This window comes from Heterodontus francisci, unplaced genomic scaffold (assembly GCF_036365525.1).
Source record: "Heterodontus francisci isolate sHetFra1 unplaced genomic scaffold, sHetFra1.hap1 HAP1_SCAFFOLD_78_2, whole genome shotgun sequence".
NCBI classification, from domain to species: domain Eukaryota; kingdom Metazoa; phylum Chordata; class Chondrichthyes; order Heterodontiformes; family Heterodontidae; genus Heterodontus; species Heterodontus francisci.
The window spans coordinates 2,575,521-2,589,552 of NW_027142277.1; positions in this window are offsets into that span (position 1 = coordinate 2,575,521).

Below are 14,032 nucleotides of genomic sequence, written 5' to 3' on the forward strand. Positions count from 1 at the left end.
TTTCAGTGTTTGGGGAAGGTGTTTCAGTGTGTGGGGCAGGTTTCCAGTGTCTGGGGAAGGGGTTTCAGTGTGTGGGAAAGGTGTTTCAGTGTGTGGGGATTGTATTTCAGTGTGTGGGGAAGGTGTCTCAGTGTGTGGGGAAGGTGTTTCAGTGTGTGGGGAAGGTGTTTCAGTTTGTGGGGATGTGTTTCAGTGTGTGCGGAAGTGATTTCAGTGTTTGGGGTGGGGTTTCAGTGTTTGGGGATGGGGTTTCAGTGTGTGGGAAAGGTGTTTCAGTGTGTGCGGAAGGGGTTTCAGTGTGTGGGGAAGGGGTTTCAGTGTTTGGGGAAGGTGTTTCAGTGTGTGCGGAAGGTGTTTCAGTGTGTGGCAAGGGGTTTCAGTGTGTGGGGAATGTGTTTCAGTGTTTGGGGAAGGGTTTCAGTGTGTGGGGAATGTGTTTCAGTGTGTGGTGAATGGGTTTCAGTGTATGGGGAAGGGTTTCATTCTGTGGGGAAGGGGTTTCAGTGTGTGGGGAATATGTTTCAGTGTGTGGGGATGTGTTTCAGTGTGTGGGGATGGGGTTTCAGTGTGTGGGGAAGGTGTTTCAGTGTGTGGGGAAGTGGTTTCAGTGTATGGGGAAGGGGTTTCAGTGTGTGCGGAAGGTGTTACAGTGTGTGGGGAAGGTTTTCAGTGTGTGGAGAAGGTGTTTCAGTGTGTGCGGAAGGGCTTTCAGTGTGTGTGGAATGTGTTTCTGTGTGTGGGGAAGGGTTTCAGTGTGTGGGAAAGGTGTTTCAATGTGTGCGAAAGGGGTTTCAGTGTGTGGGGAAGGGTTCCAGTGTCTGGGGAAGGGGTTTCAGTGTGTGGGAATGGTGTTGCAGTCTGCGGGGATGGTATTTCAATGTGTGGGGAAGGTGTTTCAGTGTGTGAGGAAGGTGTTTCAGTGTGTGTTGGGAAGGGGTTTCAGTTTGTGGGGAAGGTGATTCAGTGTGTGTGGTGATGTGTTTCACTGTGTGCGGAAGGTGTTTCAGTGTGAGGGAAAGGGGTTTCAGTGTGTGGGGAAGGTGTTTCAGTGTATGGGGAAGGTGTTTCAGTGTGTGAGGAAGGTGTTTCAGTGTGTGTGGGGAAGGGGTTTCAGTGTGTGGGGAATCGGTTTCAGAGTGTGTGAGGAAGGTGTTTCATTGTGTGGGGAAGGGTTTCAGTGTGTGGGGAAGGGGTTTCAGTGTGTGGGGAATGGTTTCAGTGTGTGGAGAAGGAGTTTCAGTCTGTGGGGAAGCTGTTTCAGTGTGTGGGGAAGGGGTTTCAGTGTTTGGGGAAGGTGTTTCAGTGTGTGGGGCAGGTTTCCAGTGTCTGGGGAAGGGGTTTCAGTGTGTGGGAAAGGTGTTTCAGTGTGTGGGGATTGTATTTCAGTGTGTGGGGAAGGTGTCTCAGTGTGTGGGGAAGGTGTTTCAGTGTGTGGGGAAGGTGTTTCAGTTTGTGGGGATGTGTTTCAGTGTGTGCGGAAGTGATTTCAGTGTTTGGGGTGGGGTTTCAGTGTTTGGGGATGGGGTTTCAGTGTGTGGGGAAGGTATTTCAGTGTGTGGGGAAGTTGTTTCAGTATTTGCAGAAGTGGTTTCAGTGTTTGGGGAAGGGGTTTCTGTGTGTGGGGAAGGTGTTTCGGTGTGTGCGGAAGGGGTTTCAGTGCGTGCGGAAGGCGTTTCAGTATGTGGGGAAGGGGTTTCAGTGCGTGCGGAAGGCGTTTCAGTATGTGGGGAAGGGGTTTCAGTGTGTGGGAAGGGGTTTCATCGTGTGGGGAATGTTTTTCAGTGTGTGGGGAAGGGGTTTCAGTGTGTGGGGGAATGTGTTTCAGTGTATCGTGAATTGGTTTCAGTGTATGGGGAAGGGGTTTCAGTATGTTGGGAATGTGTTTCAGTGTGTGGGGATGTGTATCAGTGGGTGGGGATGGGGTTTCAGTGTGTGGGGAAGGTGTTTCATTGTGTGGGGAAGTGGTTTCAGTGTGTGGGGAAGGGGTTTCAGTGTGTGGGGAAGGTGTTTAGGTCTGTGGGGATGTGTTTCAGTGTGTGGGGAAGGTGTTTCAGTGTGTGGGGACGGTGTTTCAGTGTGTGGGGAAGGTGTTTCAGTGTGTGGGGAAGGGGTTTCAGAGAGTGGGGAAGTGTATCAGTGTGTGGGAAAGGAGTTTCAGTGTGTGCGGAAGGGCTTTCAGTGTGTGCGGAAGGGGTTTCAGTGTGTGGGGAAGGTGTTTCAGTGTGTGGGGAAGGTGTTTCAGTGTGTGGGGAAGGGGTTTCAGTGTGTGTGAGGAAGGTGTTTCAGTCTGTGGGGAAGGTGTTTCAGTATGTGGCGAAGGTGTTTCAGTATGTGGGGAAGGGGTTTCAGTGTGTGGGAAGGGGTTTCAGTGTATGGGGAATGTGTTTCAGTGTGTGGGGAAGGGATTCAGTGTGTGGAGAATGTGTTTCAGTGTGTGGTGAATTGGTTTCAGTGTATGGGGAATGCTATCAGTCTGTGGGGATGGGTTTTCAGTCTGTGGGGAATGTGTTTCAGTGTGTGGGGATGTGTTTCAGTGTGTGGGGATGGGGTTTCAGTGTGTGGGGAAGGTGTTTCAGTGTGTGGGGAAGGTGTTTCAGTGTGTGGGGAAGTGGTTTCAGTGTGTGGGGAAGGGGTTTCAGTGTGTGGGGAAGGTGTTTCAGTGTGTGGGGAAGGTGTTTCACTGTGTGGGGATGTGTTTCAGTGTGCGGGGAAGGTGTTCTAGTGTGTGGGGAAGGGATTCAGTGTGTGGGGAAGGTGTTTCAGTGTGTGCGGAAGGGGTTTCAGTGTCTGGGAAAGGTGTTTCAGTGTGTGGGGAAGGTGTTTCAGTGTGTGCGGAAGGGGTTTCACTGTGTGTGAGGAAGGTGTATCATTGTGTGGGGAAGGTGTTTCAGTGTGTGGGGAAGGGGTTTCAGTGTGTGGGGAAGGGGTTTCCGTGTGTGGGGAAGGGGTTTCAGTGTGTGGGGAAGGGTTTCAGTGAGTGGGGAAGGGGTTTCAGAGAGTGGGGAAGTGTATGAGTGTGTGGGGAAGGTGTTTCAGTGTGTGCGGAAGGGGTTTCAGTGTGTGGGGAAGGTGTTTCAGTGTGTGCGGAAGGGGTTTCAGTGTGTGGGGAAGGTGTTTCAGTGTGTGGGGAAGGGTTTCAGTGTGTGGGGAAGGGTTTCAGTGTGTGGGAAAGGTGTTTCAATGTGTGCGAAAGTGGATTCAGTGTGTTGTGAAGGTGTTTCAGTGTGTGGGGAAGGGGTTTCAGTGTGTGGGGAAGGTGTTTCAGTGTGTGGGGAAGGTGTTTCAGTGTGTGTGGAAGGTGTTTCAGTGTGTGGGGAAGGTGTTTCAGTTTGTGGGGATGTGTTTCAGTGTGCGGGGGAAGGTGTTCTAGTGTGTGGGGAAGGGATTCAGTGTGTGGGGAAGGTGTTTCAGTGTGTGCGGAAGGGGTTTCAGTGTGTGGGGAAGGTGTTTCAGTGTGTGGGGAAGGTGTTTCAGTGTGTGGGGAAGGGGTTTCACTGTGTGTGAGGAAGGTGTTTCATTGTGTGGGGAAGGTGTTTCAGTGTGTGGGGAAGGGGTTTCAGTGTGTGGGGAAGGGGTTTCCGTGTGTGGGGAAGGGGTTTCAGTGTGTGGGGAAGGGTTTCAGTGTGTGGGGAAGGGGTTTCAGAGAGTGGGGAAGTGTATCAGTGTGTGGGGAAGGTGTTTCAGTGTGTGCGGAAGGGGTTTCAGTGTGTTGGGAAGGTGTTTCAGTGTGTGCGGAAGGGGTTTCAGTGTGTGGGGAAGGTGTTTCAGTGTGTGGGGAAGGGTTTCAGTGTGTGGGGAAGGGTTTCAGTGTGTGGGAAAGGTGTTTCAATGTGTGCGAAAGTGGATTCAGTGTGTTGTGAAGGTGTTTCAGTGTGTGGGAAGGGGTTTCAGTGTGTGGGGAAGGTGTTTCAGTGTGTGGGGAAGGTGTTTCAGTGTGTGTGGAAGGGGTTTCAGTGTGTGGGGAAGCTGTTTCAGTTTGTGAGGAAGGGGTTTCAGAGTTTGGTGAAGGTGTTTCAGTGTGTGGGGAAGGGTTCCAGTGTCTATGGAAGGGGTTTCAGTGTGTGGGAAAGGTGTTTCAGAGTGTGGGGATGGTATTTCAGTGTGTGGGGAAGGCGTTTCAGTGTGTGGGGAAGGTGTTTCAGTGTGTGTGGGGAAGGGGTTTCAGTTTGTGGGGAAGGTGTTTCAATGTGTGTGGGGATGTGTTTCAGTGTGTGTGGAAGGTGTTTCAGTGTGTGGGAAAGGTGTTTCAGTATGTGCGGAAGGGGTTTCAGTGTGTGGGGAAGGGGTTTCAGTGTTTGGGGAAGGTGTTTCAGTGTGTGCGGAAGGGGTTTCAGTGTGTGCGGAAGGTGTTTCAGTCTGTGGGGAACGTGTTTCAGTGTGTGGGAAGGGGTTTCAGTGTGTGGGGAATGTGTTTCAGTGTGTGGGGAAGGGTTTCAGTGTGTGGGGAATGTGTTTCAGTGTGTGGTGAATGGGTTTCAGTGTATGAGGAAGGGTTTCATTCTGTGGGGAAGGGGTTTCAGTGTGTGGGGACTATGTTTCAGTGTGTGGGGATGTGTTTCTGTGTGTGGGGATGGGGTTTCAGTGTGTGGGGAAGGTGTTTCAGTGTGTGGGGAAGTGGTTTCAGTGTATGGGGAAGGGGTTTCAGTGTGTGCGGAAGGTGTTACAGTGTGTGGGGAGGTTTTCAGTGTGTGGAGAAGGTGTTTCAGTGTGTGCGGAAGGGCTTTCAGTGTGTGTGGAATGTGTTTCTGTGTGTGGGGAAGGGTTTCAGTGTGTGGGAAAGGTGTTTCAATTTGTGCGAAAGGGGTTTCAGTGTGTGGGGAAGGGTTCCAGTGTCTGGGGAAGCGGTTTCAGTGTGTGGGAATGGTGTTGCAGTCTGCGGGGATGGTATTTCAATGTGTGGGGAAGGTGTTTCAGTGTGTGTGGGGAAGGGGTTTCAGTTTGTGGGGAAGGTGATTCAGTGTGTGTGGTGATGTGTTTCACTGTGTGCGGAAGGTGTTTCAGTGTGAGGGAAAGGGGTTTCAGTGTGTGGGGAAGGTGTCTCAGTGTATGGGGAAGGTGTTTCAGTGTGTGAGGAAGGTGTTTCAGTGTGTGGGGAAGGTGTTTCAGTGTGTGGGGAATCGGTTTCAGAGTGTGTGAGGAAGGTGTTTCATTGTGTGGGGAAGGGTTTCAGTGTGTGGGGAAGGGGTTTCAGTGTGTGGGGAATGGTTTCAGTGTGTGGAGAAGGAGTTTCAGTCTGTGGGGAAGCTGTTTCAGTGAGTGGGGAAGGGGTTTCAGTGTTTGGGGAAGGTGTTTCAGTGTGTGGGGCAGGTTTCCAGTGTCTGGGGAAGGGGTTTCAGTGTGTGGGAAAGGTGTTTCAGTGTGTGGGGATTGTATTTCAGTGTGTGGGGAAGGTGTCTCAGTGTGTGGGGAAGGTGTTTCAGTGTGTGGGGAAGGTGTTTCAGTTTGTGGGGATGTGTTTCAGTGTGTGCGGAAGTGATTTCAGTGTTTGGGGTGGGGTTTCAGTGTTTGGGGAAGGGTTTCACTGTGTGCGGAAGGTGTTTCAGTGTGTGGGGAAGGGTTTCAGTGTGTGGGGAATGTGTTTCAGTGTGTGGTGAATGGGTTTCAGTGTATGGGGAACGGTTTCATTCTTTGCGGAAGGGGTTTCAGTGTGTGGGGAATATGTTTCAGTGTGTGGGGATGTGTTTCAATGTGTCGGGATGGGGTTTCAGTGTGTGGGGAAGGTGTTTCAGTGTGTGGGGAAGTGGTTTCAGTGTGTGGGGAAGGGGTTTCAGTGTGTGCGGAAGGTGTGTCAGTGTGCGGGGAAGTGTTTCAGTGTGTGGGGAAGGTGTTTCAGTGTGTGGGGAAGGTGTTTCAGTCTGTGGGGAAGGGTTTCAGTGTGTGGGAAAGGTGTTTCAATGTGTGCGAAAGGGGTTTCAGTGTGTGGGGAAGGGTTCCAGTGTCTGGGGAAGGGGTTTCAGTGTGTGGGAAAGGTGTTTCAGTGTGTGGGGATGGTCTTTCTGTGTGTGGGGAATGTGTTTCAGTGTGTGGGGAAGGTGTTTCAGTGTGTGTGGGGAAGGGGTTTCAGTTTGTGGGGAAGGTCTTTCAGTGTGTGTGGGGATGTGTTTCAGTGTGTGCGGAAGGTGTTTCAGTGTGTGGGGAAGGGGTTTCAGTGTGTGGGGAACGGGTTTCAGTGTATGGGGAAGGTGTTTCAGAGTGTGGGGAAGGTGTTTCAGTGTGTGGGAATGGGTTTCAGTGTGTGTGAGGAAGGTGTTTCATTGTGTGGGGTAGGGTTTCAGTGAGTGGGGAAGGGGTTTCAGTGTGTGGGGAATGGTTTCAGTGTGTGGAGAAGGAGTTTCAGTCTGTGGGGAAGCTGTTTCAGTGTGTGGGGAAGGGGTTTCAGTGTTTGGGGAAGGTGATTCAGTGTGTGGGGAAGGGTTCCAGTGTCTGGGGAAGGGGTTTCAGTGTGTTGGAAAGGTGTTTGAGTGTGTGGGGATGTGCTTCAGTGTGTGCGGAAGTGGTTTCAGTGTGTGGGGAAGTGTTTCAGTGTGTGGGGAAGGGGTTTCACTGTGTGCAGAAGGTGTTTCAGGGTGTGGGGAAGGGTTTCAGTGTGTGGGGAATGTGCTTCAGTGTGTGGTGAATGGGTTTAAGTGTATGGGGAAGGGTTTCATTGTGTGGGGAAGGGGTTTTAGTGTGTGGGGAATATGTTTCAGTGTGTGGGGATGTATTTCAGTGTGTGGGGATGGGGTTTCAGTGTGTGGGGAAGGTGTTTCAGTGTGTGGGGAAGTGGTTTCATTGTGTGGGGAAGGGGTTTCAGTGTGTGCGGAAGGTGTTTCAGTGTGTGGGGAAGTTGTTTCAGTTTGTGGGGAAGGTGTTTCAGTGTGTGGGGAAGGGTTTCAGTGGGTGGGGAAGTTGTTTCAGTGTGTGGGGAAGGGGTTTCAGTGTGTAGGGAAGGTGTTTCTGTGTGTGGGGAAGGTGTTTCAGTGTGTGGGGATGGGGTTTCAGTGTGTGTGAGGAAGGTGTTTCAGTGTGTGGGGAAGGTGTTTCAGTGTGTGGGGAAGGTGTTACAGTGTGTGGGGAAGGTGTTTCAGTGTGTGGGGAAGGGGTTTCAGTGTGTGGTGAATGGTTTCAGTGCGTGGGGAAGGTGTTTCAGAGAGTGGGGAAGTGTATCAGTGTGTGGGGAAGTGGTTTCTGTGTGTGGGGAAGGGTGTGTCAGTGTGTGGGGAAGGATTTCAGTGTGTGGGGAAGGTGTTTCAGTGTGTGCAGAAGGGGTTTCAGTGTGTGGGGAAGGTGTTTCAGTGTGTGGGGAAGGATTTCAGTGTGTGGGAAAGGTGTTTCAATGTTTGCGAAAGGGTTTTCAGTGTGTGGGGAAGGGTTCCAGTGTCTGGGGACAGGGTTTCAGTGCGTGGGAAAGGTGTCTCAGTGTTTGGGGATGGTATTTCAGTGTGTGGGGAAGGTGTTTCAGCGTGTGGGGAAGGTGTTTCAGTGTGTGTGGGGAAGGGGTTTCAGTTTGTGGGGAAGGTGTTACACTGTGTGTGGGGATGTGTTTCAGTGTGTGCGTAAGTTGTTTCAGTGTGTGGGGAAGGGGTTTCAGTGTGTGGGGAATGGTTTCAGTGTGTGGAGAAGGAGTTTCAGTCTGTGGGGAAGCTGTTTCAGTGTGTGGGGAAGGGGTTTCAGTGTTTGGGGAAGGTGTTTCAGTGTGTGGGGCAGGTTTCCAGTGTCTGGGGAAGGGGTTTCAGTGTGTGGGAAAGGTGTTTCAGTGTGTGGGGATTGTATTTCAGTGTGTGGGGAAGGTGTCTCAGTGTGTGGGGAAGGTGTTTCAGTGTGTGGGGAAGGTGTTTCAGTTTGTGGGGATGTGTTTCAGTGTGTGCGGAAGTGATTTCAGTGTTTGGGGTGGGGTTTCAGTGTTTGGGGAAGGGTTTCACTGTGTGCGGAAGGTGTTTCAGTGTGTGGGGAAGGGTTTCAGTGTGTGGGGAATGTGTTTCAGTGTGTGGTGAATGGGTTTCAGTGTATGGGGAACGGTTTCATTCTTTGGGGAAGGGGTTTCAGTGTGTGGGGAATATGTTTCAGTGTGTGGGGATGTGTTTCAGTGTGTCGGGATGGGGTTTCAGTGTGTGGGGAAGGTGTTTCAGTGTGTGGGGAAGTGGTTTCAGTGTGTGGGGAAGGGGTTTCAGTGTGTGCGGAAGGTGTGTCAGTGTGCGGGGAAGTGTTTCAGTGTGTGGGGAAGGTGTTTCAGTGTGTGGGGAAGGTGTTTCAGTCTGTGGGGAAGGGTTTCAGTGTGTGGGAAAGGTGTTTCAATGTGTGCGAAAGGGGTTTCAGTGTGTGGGGAAGGGTTCCAGTGTCTGGGGAAGGGGTTTCAGTGTGTGGGAAAGGTGTTTCAGTGTGTGGGGATGGTCTTTCTGTGTGTGGGGAATGTGTTTCAGTGTGTGGGGAAGGTGTTTCAGTGTGTGTGGGGAAGGGGTTTCAGTTTGTGGGGAAGGTCTTTCAGTGTGTGTGGGGATGTGTTTCAGTGTGTGCGGAAGGTGTTTCAGTGTGTGGGGAAGGGGTTTCAGTGTGTGGGGAACGGGTTTCAGTGTATGGGGAAGGTGTTTCAGTGTGTGGGGAAGGTGTTTCAGTGTGTGGGAATGGGTTTCAGTGTGTGTGAGGAAGGTGTTTCATTGTGTGGGGTAGGGTTTCAGTGAGTGGGGAAGGGGTTTCAGTGTGTGGGGAATGGTTTCAGTGTGTGGAGAAGGAGTTTCAGTCTGTGGGGAAGCTGTTTCAGTGTGTGGGGAAGGGGTTTCAGTGTTTGGGGAAGGTGATTCAGTGTGTGGGGAAGGGTTCCAGTGTCTGGGGAAGGGGTTTCAGTGTGTTGGAAAGGTGTTTGAGTGTGTGGGGATGTGTTTCAGTGTGTGCGGAAGTGGTTTCAGTGTGTGGGGAAGTGTTTCAGTGTGTGGGGAAGGGGTTTCACTGTGTGCAGAAGGTGTTTCAGGGTGTGGGGAAGGGTTTCAGTGTGTGGGGAATGTGCTTCAGTGTGTGGTGAATGGGTTTAAGTGTATGGGGAAGGGTTTCATTGTGTGGGGAAGGGGTTTTAGTGTGTGGGGAATATGTTTCAGTGTGTGGGGATGTATTTCAGTGTGTGGGGATGGGGTTTCAGTGTGTGGGGAAGGTGTTTCAGTGTGTGGGGAAGTGGTTTCATTGTGTGGGGAAGGGGTTTCAGTGTGTGCGGAAGGTGTTTCAGTGTGTGGGGAAGTTGTTTCAGTTTGTGGGGAAGGTGTTTCAGTGTGTGGGGAAGGGTTTCAGTGGGTGGGGAAGTTGTTTCAGTGTGTGGGGAAGGGGTTTCAGTGTGTAGGGAAGGTGTTTCTGTGTGTGGGGAAGGTGTTTCAGTGTGTGGGGATGGGGTTTCAGTGTGTGTGAGGAAGGTGTTTCAGTGTGTGGGGAAGGTGTTTCAGTGTGTGGGGAAGGTGTTACAGTGTGTGGGGAAGGTGTTTCAGTGTGTGGGGAAGGGGTTTCAGTGTGTGGTGAATGGTTTCAGTGCGTGGGGAAGGTGTTTCAGAGAGTGGGGAAGTGTATCAGTGTGTGGGGAAGTGGTTTCAGTGTGTGGGGAAGGTGTGTCAGTGTGTGGGGAAGGATTTCAGTGTGTGGGGAAGGTGTTTCAGTGTGTGCAGAAGGGGTTTCAGTGTGTGGGGAAGGTGTTTCAGTGTGTGGGGAAGGGTTTCAGTGTGTGGGAAAGGTGTTTCAATGTTTGCGAAAGGGTTTTCAGTGTGTGGGGAAGGGTTCCAGTGTCTGGGGACAGGGTTTCAGTGCGTGGGAAAGGTGTCTCAGTGTTTGGGGATGGTATTTCAGTGTGTGGGGAAGGTGTTTCAGCGTGTGGGGAAGGTGTTTCAGTGTGTGTGGGGAAGGGGTTTCAGTTTGTGGGGAAGGTGTTACACTGTGTGTGGGGATGTGTTTCAGTGTGTGCGTAAGGTGTTTCAGTCTGTGGGGAAGGGGTTTCAGTGTGTGGGGAAGGTGTTTCAGTGTATGGGGAAGGTGTTTCAGTGTGAGCGGAAGGTGTTTCTGTGTGTTGGGAATGGGTTTCATTGTGTGTGATGAAGGTGTTTTTGTGTGTCGGGTAGGGTTTCAGTGTGTGGGGAAGGGGTTTCAGTGTGTGGGAATGGTTTCAGTGTGTGGAGGAGGATGTTCAGTCTGTGGGGAAGCTGTTTCAGTGTGTGGGGAAGTGGTTTCAGTGTGTGGGGAAGGGGTTTCAGTGTGTGGGGAAGCGGTTTCTGTGTGTGGGGAAGTGTTTCAGTGTGTGGGGAAGGTGTTTCAGTGTGTGGGGAAAGGTTTCAGTTTGTGGGGAAGGTGTTTCAGTGTGTGCGGAAGGGGTTTCAGTGTGGGGGAAGGTGTTTCAGTGTGTGGGGAAGGTGTTTCAGTGTGTGGGGAAGGTGTTTCAGTGTGTGGGGAAGGGGAGTCAGTGTGTGTGAGGAAGGTGTTTCAGTGTGTGGGGAAGGTGTTTCAGTGTGTGGGGAAGGTGTTTCAGTGTGTGGGGAAGGGTTTCTGTGTGTGGGGAAGGTGTTTCAGTGTGTGCGGAAGGGGTTTCAGTGTGTGTGGAAGGTGTTTCAGTGCGTGGGGATGGGTTTCAGTGTGTGGGGAAGTGTTTCAATGTGTGCGAAAGGGGTTGCAGTGTGTGATGAAGGTGTTTCAGTGTGTGGGGAAGGTGTTTCAGTGTGTGGGGAAGGTGTTTCAGTGTGTGTGGAAGGGGTTTCAGTGTGTGGGGAAGCTGTTTCAGTGTGTGAGGAAGGGGTTTCAGTGTTTGGTGTAGGTGTTTCAGTTTGTGGGGAAGGGTTCCAGTGTCTATGGAAGGGGTTTCAGTGTGTGGGAAAGGTGTTTCAGTGTGTGGGGAAGGGGTTTCAGTTTGTGCGGAATGCGTTTCAGTGTGTGGGGATGGGGTTTCAGTGTGTGGGACGGGTTTCAGTGTGTGGGCAATGTGTTTCAGTGTGTGGGGAAGGGTTTTCCGTGTGTGCGGAAGGGGTTTCAGTGTGTGGGGATCTGTTTCAGTGTGTGGGGATGGGGTTTCAGTGTGTGGGGAAGGTGTTTCAGTGTGTGGGGAAGTGGTTTCAGTGGGTGGGGAAGGGGTTTCAGTGTGTGGGGAAGGTGTGTCAGTGTGTGGGGATGGTGTTTCAGTGTGTGGGGAAGGGTTTCAGTGTGCGGGGAAGATGTTTCAGTGTGTGCGGAAGGGTTTTCAGTGTGTGGGGTAGGTGTTTCAGTTTGTATGGAAGGTGTTTCAGTGTGTGGGGAAGGGGTTTCAGTGTGTGTGAGGAAGGTGTTTCAGTGTGTGGGGAAGGTGTTTCAGTGCGTGGGGAAGGGGTTTCAGTGTGTGGTGAATGTTTTCAGTGTGTAGGGAAGGGGATTCAGAGAGTGGGGAAGTGTATCTGTGTGTGGGGAAGGGGTTTCAGTGTGTGGGGAAGGTGTTTCAGTGTGTGGGGAAGGGTTTCAGTGTGTGGGGAAGGTGTTTCAGTCTGTGCGGAAGGGGTTTCAGTGTGTGGGGAAGGTGTTTCAGTGTGTGGGGAAGGGTTTCAGTGTGTGGGAAAGGTGTTTCAATGTGTGCGAAAGATGTTGCAGTGTGTGGTGAAGTTATTTCACTGTGTGGGGAAGGTGTTTCAGTGTGTGGGGAAGGTGTTGCAGTGTGTGGGGAAGGGGTTTCAGTGTGTGGGGAAGCTGTTTCAGTTTGTGAGGAAGGGGTTTCAGTGTTTGGTGAAGGTGTTTCAGTGTGTGTGGAAGTGTTCCAGTGTCTATGGAAGGGGTTTCAGTGTGTGGGAAAGGTGTTTCAGTGTGTGGGGATGGTATTTCAGTGTGTGGGGAAGGCATTTCAGTGTGTGGGGAAGGTGTTTCAGTGTATGTGGGGAAGGGGTTTCAGTTTGTCGGGTAGGTGTTTCAGTGTGTGTGGGGATGTGTTTCAGTGTGTGCTGAAGGTATTTCAGTGGGTGGGGAAGGGGTTTCAGTGTGTGCGGTAGGGGTTTCAGTGTGTGGGAAGGGGTTTCAGTGTGTGGGGAAGTGGTTTCAATGTGTGGGAAGGGGTTTCAGTGTGTGGGGAAGGTGTTTCAGTGTGAGCGGAAGGTGTTTCTGTGTGTTGGGAATGGGATTCATTGTGTGTGATGAAGGTGTTTTTGTGTGTCGGGTAGGGTTTCAGTGTGTGGGGAAGGGGTTTCAGTGTATGGGGAAGGTGTTTCAGTGTGAGCGGAAGGTGTTTCTGTGTGTTGGGAATGGGTTTCATTGTGTGTGATGAAGGTGTTTTTGTGTGTCGGGTAGGGTTTCAGTGTGTGGGGAAGGGGTTTCAGTGTGTGCGGAAGGGGTTTCAGTGTGTGTGGAAGGTGTTTCAGTGCGTGGGGATGGGTTTCAGTGTGTGGGGAAGTGTTTCAATGTGTGCGAAAGGGGTTGCAGTGTGTGATGAAGGTGTTTCAGTGTGTGGGGAAGGTGTTTCAGTGTGTGGGGAAGGTGTTTCAGTGTATGGGGAAGGTGTTTCAGTGTGAGCGGAAGGTGTTTCTGTGTGTTGGGAATGGGTTTCATTGTGTGTGATGAAGGTGTTTTTGTGTGTCGGGTAGGGTTTCAGTGTGTGGGGAAGGGGTTTCAGTGTGTGGGGAATGGTTTCAGTGTGTGGAGGAGGAGGTTCAGTCTGTGGGGAAGCTGTTTCAGTGTGTGGGGAAGTGGTTTCAGTGTGTGGGGAAGGGGTTTCAGTGTGTGGGGAAGCGGTTTCTGTGTGTGGGGAAGTGTTTCAGTGTGTCGGGAAGGTGTTTCAGTGTGTGGGGAAAGGTTTCAGTTTGTGGGGAAGGTGTTTCAGTGTGTGCGGAAGGGGTTTCAGTGTGGGGGAAGGTGTTTCAGTGTGTGGGGAAGGTGTTTCAGTGTGTGGGGAAGGTGTTTCAGTGTGTGGGGAAGGGGAGTCAGTGTGTGTGAGGAAGGTGTTTCAGTGTGTGGGGAAGGTGTTTCAGTGTGTGGGGAAGGTGTTTCAGTGTGTGGGGAAGGGTTTCTGTGTGTGGGGAAGGGGTTTCAGTGTGTGCGGAAGGGGTTTCAGTGTGTGTGGAAGGTGTTTCAGTGCGTGGGGATGGGTTTCAGTGTGTGGGGAAGTGTTTCAATGTGTGCGAAAGGGGTTGCAGTGTGTGATGAAGGTGTTTCAGTGTGTGGGGAAGGTGTTTCAGTGTGTGGGGAAGGTGTTTCAGTGTGTGTGGAAGGGGTTTCAGTGTGTGGGGAAGCTGTTTCAGTGTGTGAGGAAGGGGTTTCAGTGTTTGGTGTAGGTGTTTCAGTTTGTGGGGAAGGGTTCCAGTGTCTATGGAAGGGGTTTCAGTGTGTGGGAAAGGTGTTTCAGTGTGTGGGGAAGGGGTTTCAGTTTGTGCGGAATGCGTTTCAGTGTGTGGGGAAGGGGTTTCAGTGTGTGGGACGGGTTTCAGTGTGTGGGCAATGTGTTTCAGTGTGTGGGGAAGGGTTTTCCGTGTGTGCGGAAGGGGTTTCAGTGTGTGGGGATCTGTTTCAGTGTGTGGGGATGGGGTTTCAGTGTGTGGGGAAGGTGTTTCAGTGTGTGGGGAAGTGGTTTCAGTGGGTGGGGAAGGGGTTTCAGTGTGTGGGGAAGGTTTGTCAGTGTGTGGGGATGGTGTTTCAGTGTGTGGGGAAGGGTTTCAGTGTGCGGGGAAGATGTTTCAGTGTGTGCGGAAGGGTTTTCAGTGTGTGGGGAAGGTGTTTCAGTTTGTATGGAAGGTGTTTCAGTGTGTGGGGAAGGGGTTTCAGTGTGTGTGAGGAAGGTGTTTCAGTGTGTGGGGAAGGTGTTTCAGTGCGTGGGGAAGGGGTTTCAGTGTGTGGTGAATGGTTTCAGTGTGTGGGGAAGGGGATTCAGAGAGTGGGGAAGTGTATCAGTGTGTGGGGAAGGGGTTTCAGTGTGTGGGGAAGGTGTTTCAGTGTGTGGGGAAGGGTTTCAGTGTGTGGGGAAGGTGTTTCAGTCTGTGCGGAAGGGGTTTCAGTGTGTGGGGAAGGTGTTTCAGTGTGTGGGGAAGGGTTTCAGTGTGTGGGAAAGGTGTTTCAATGTGTGCGAAAGGGGTTGCAGTGTGTGGTGAAG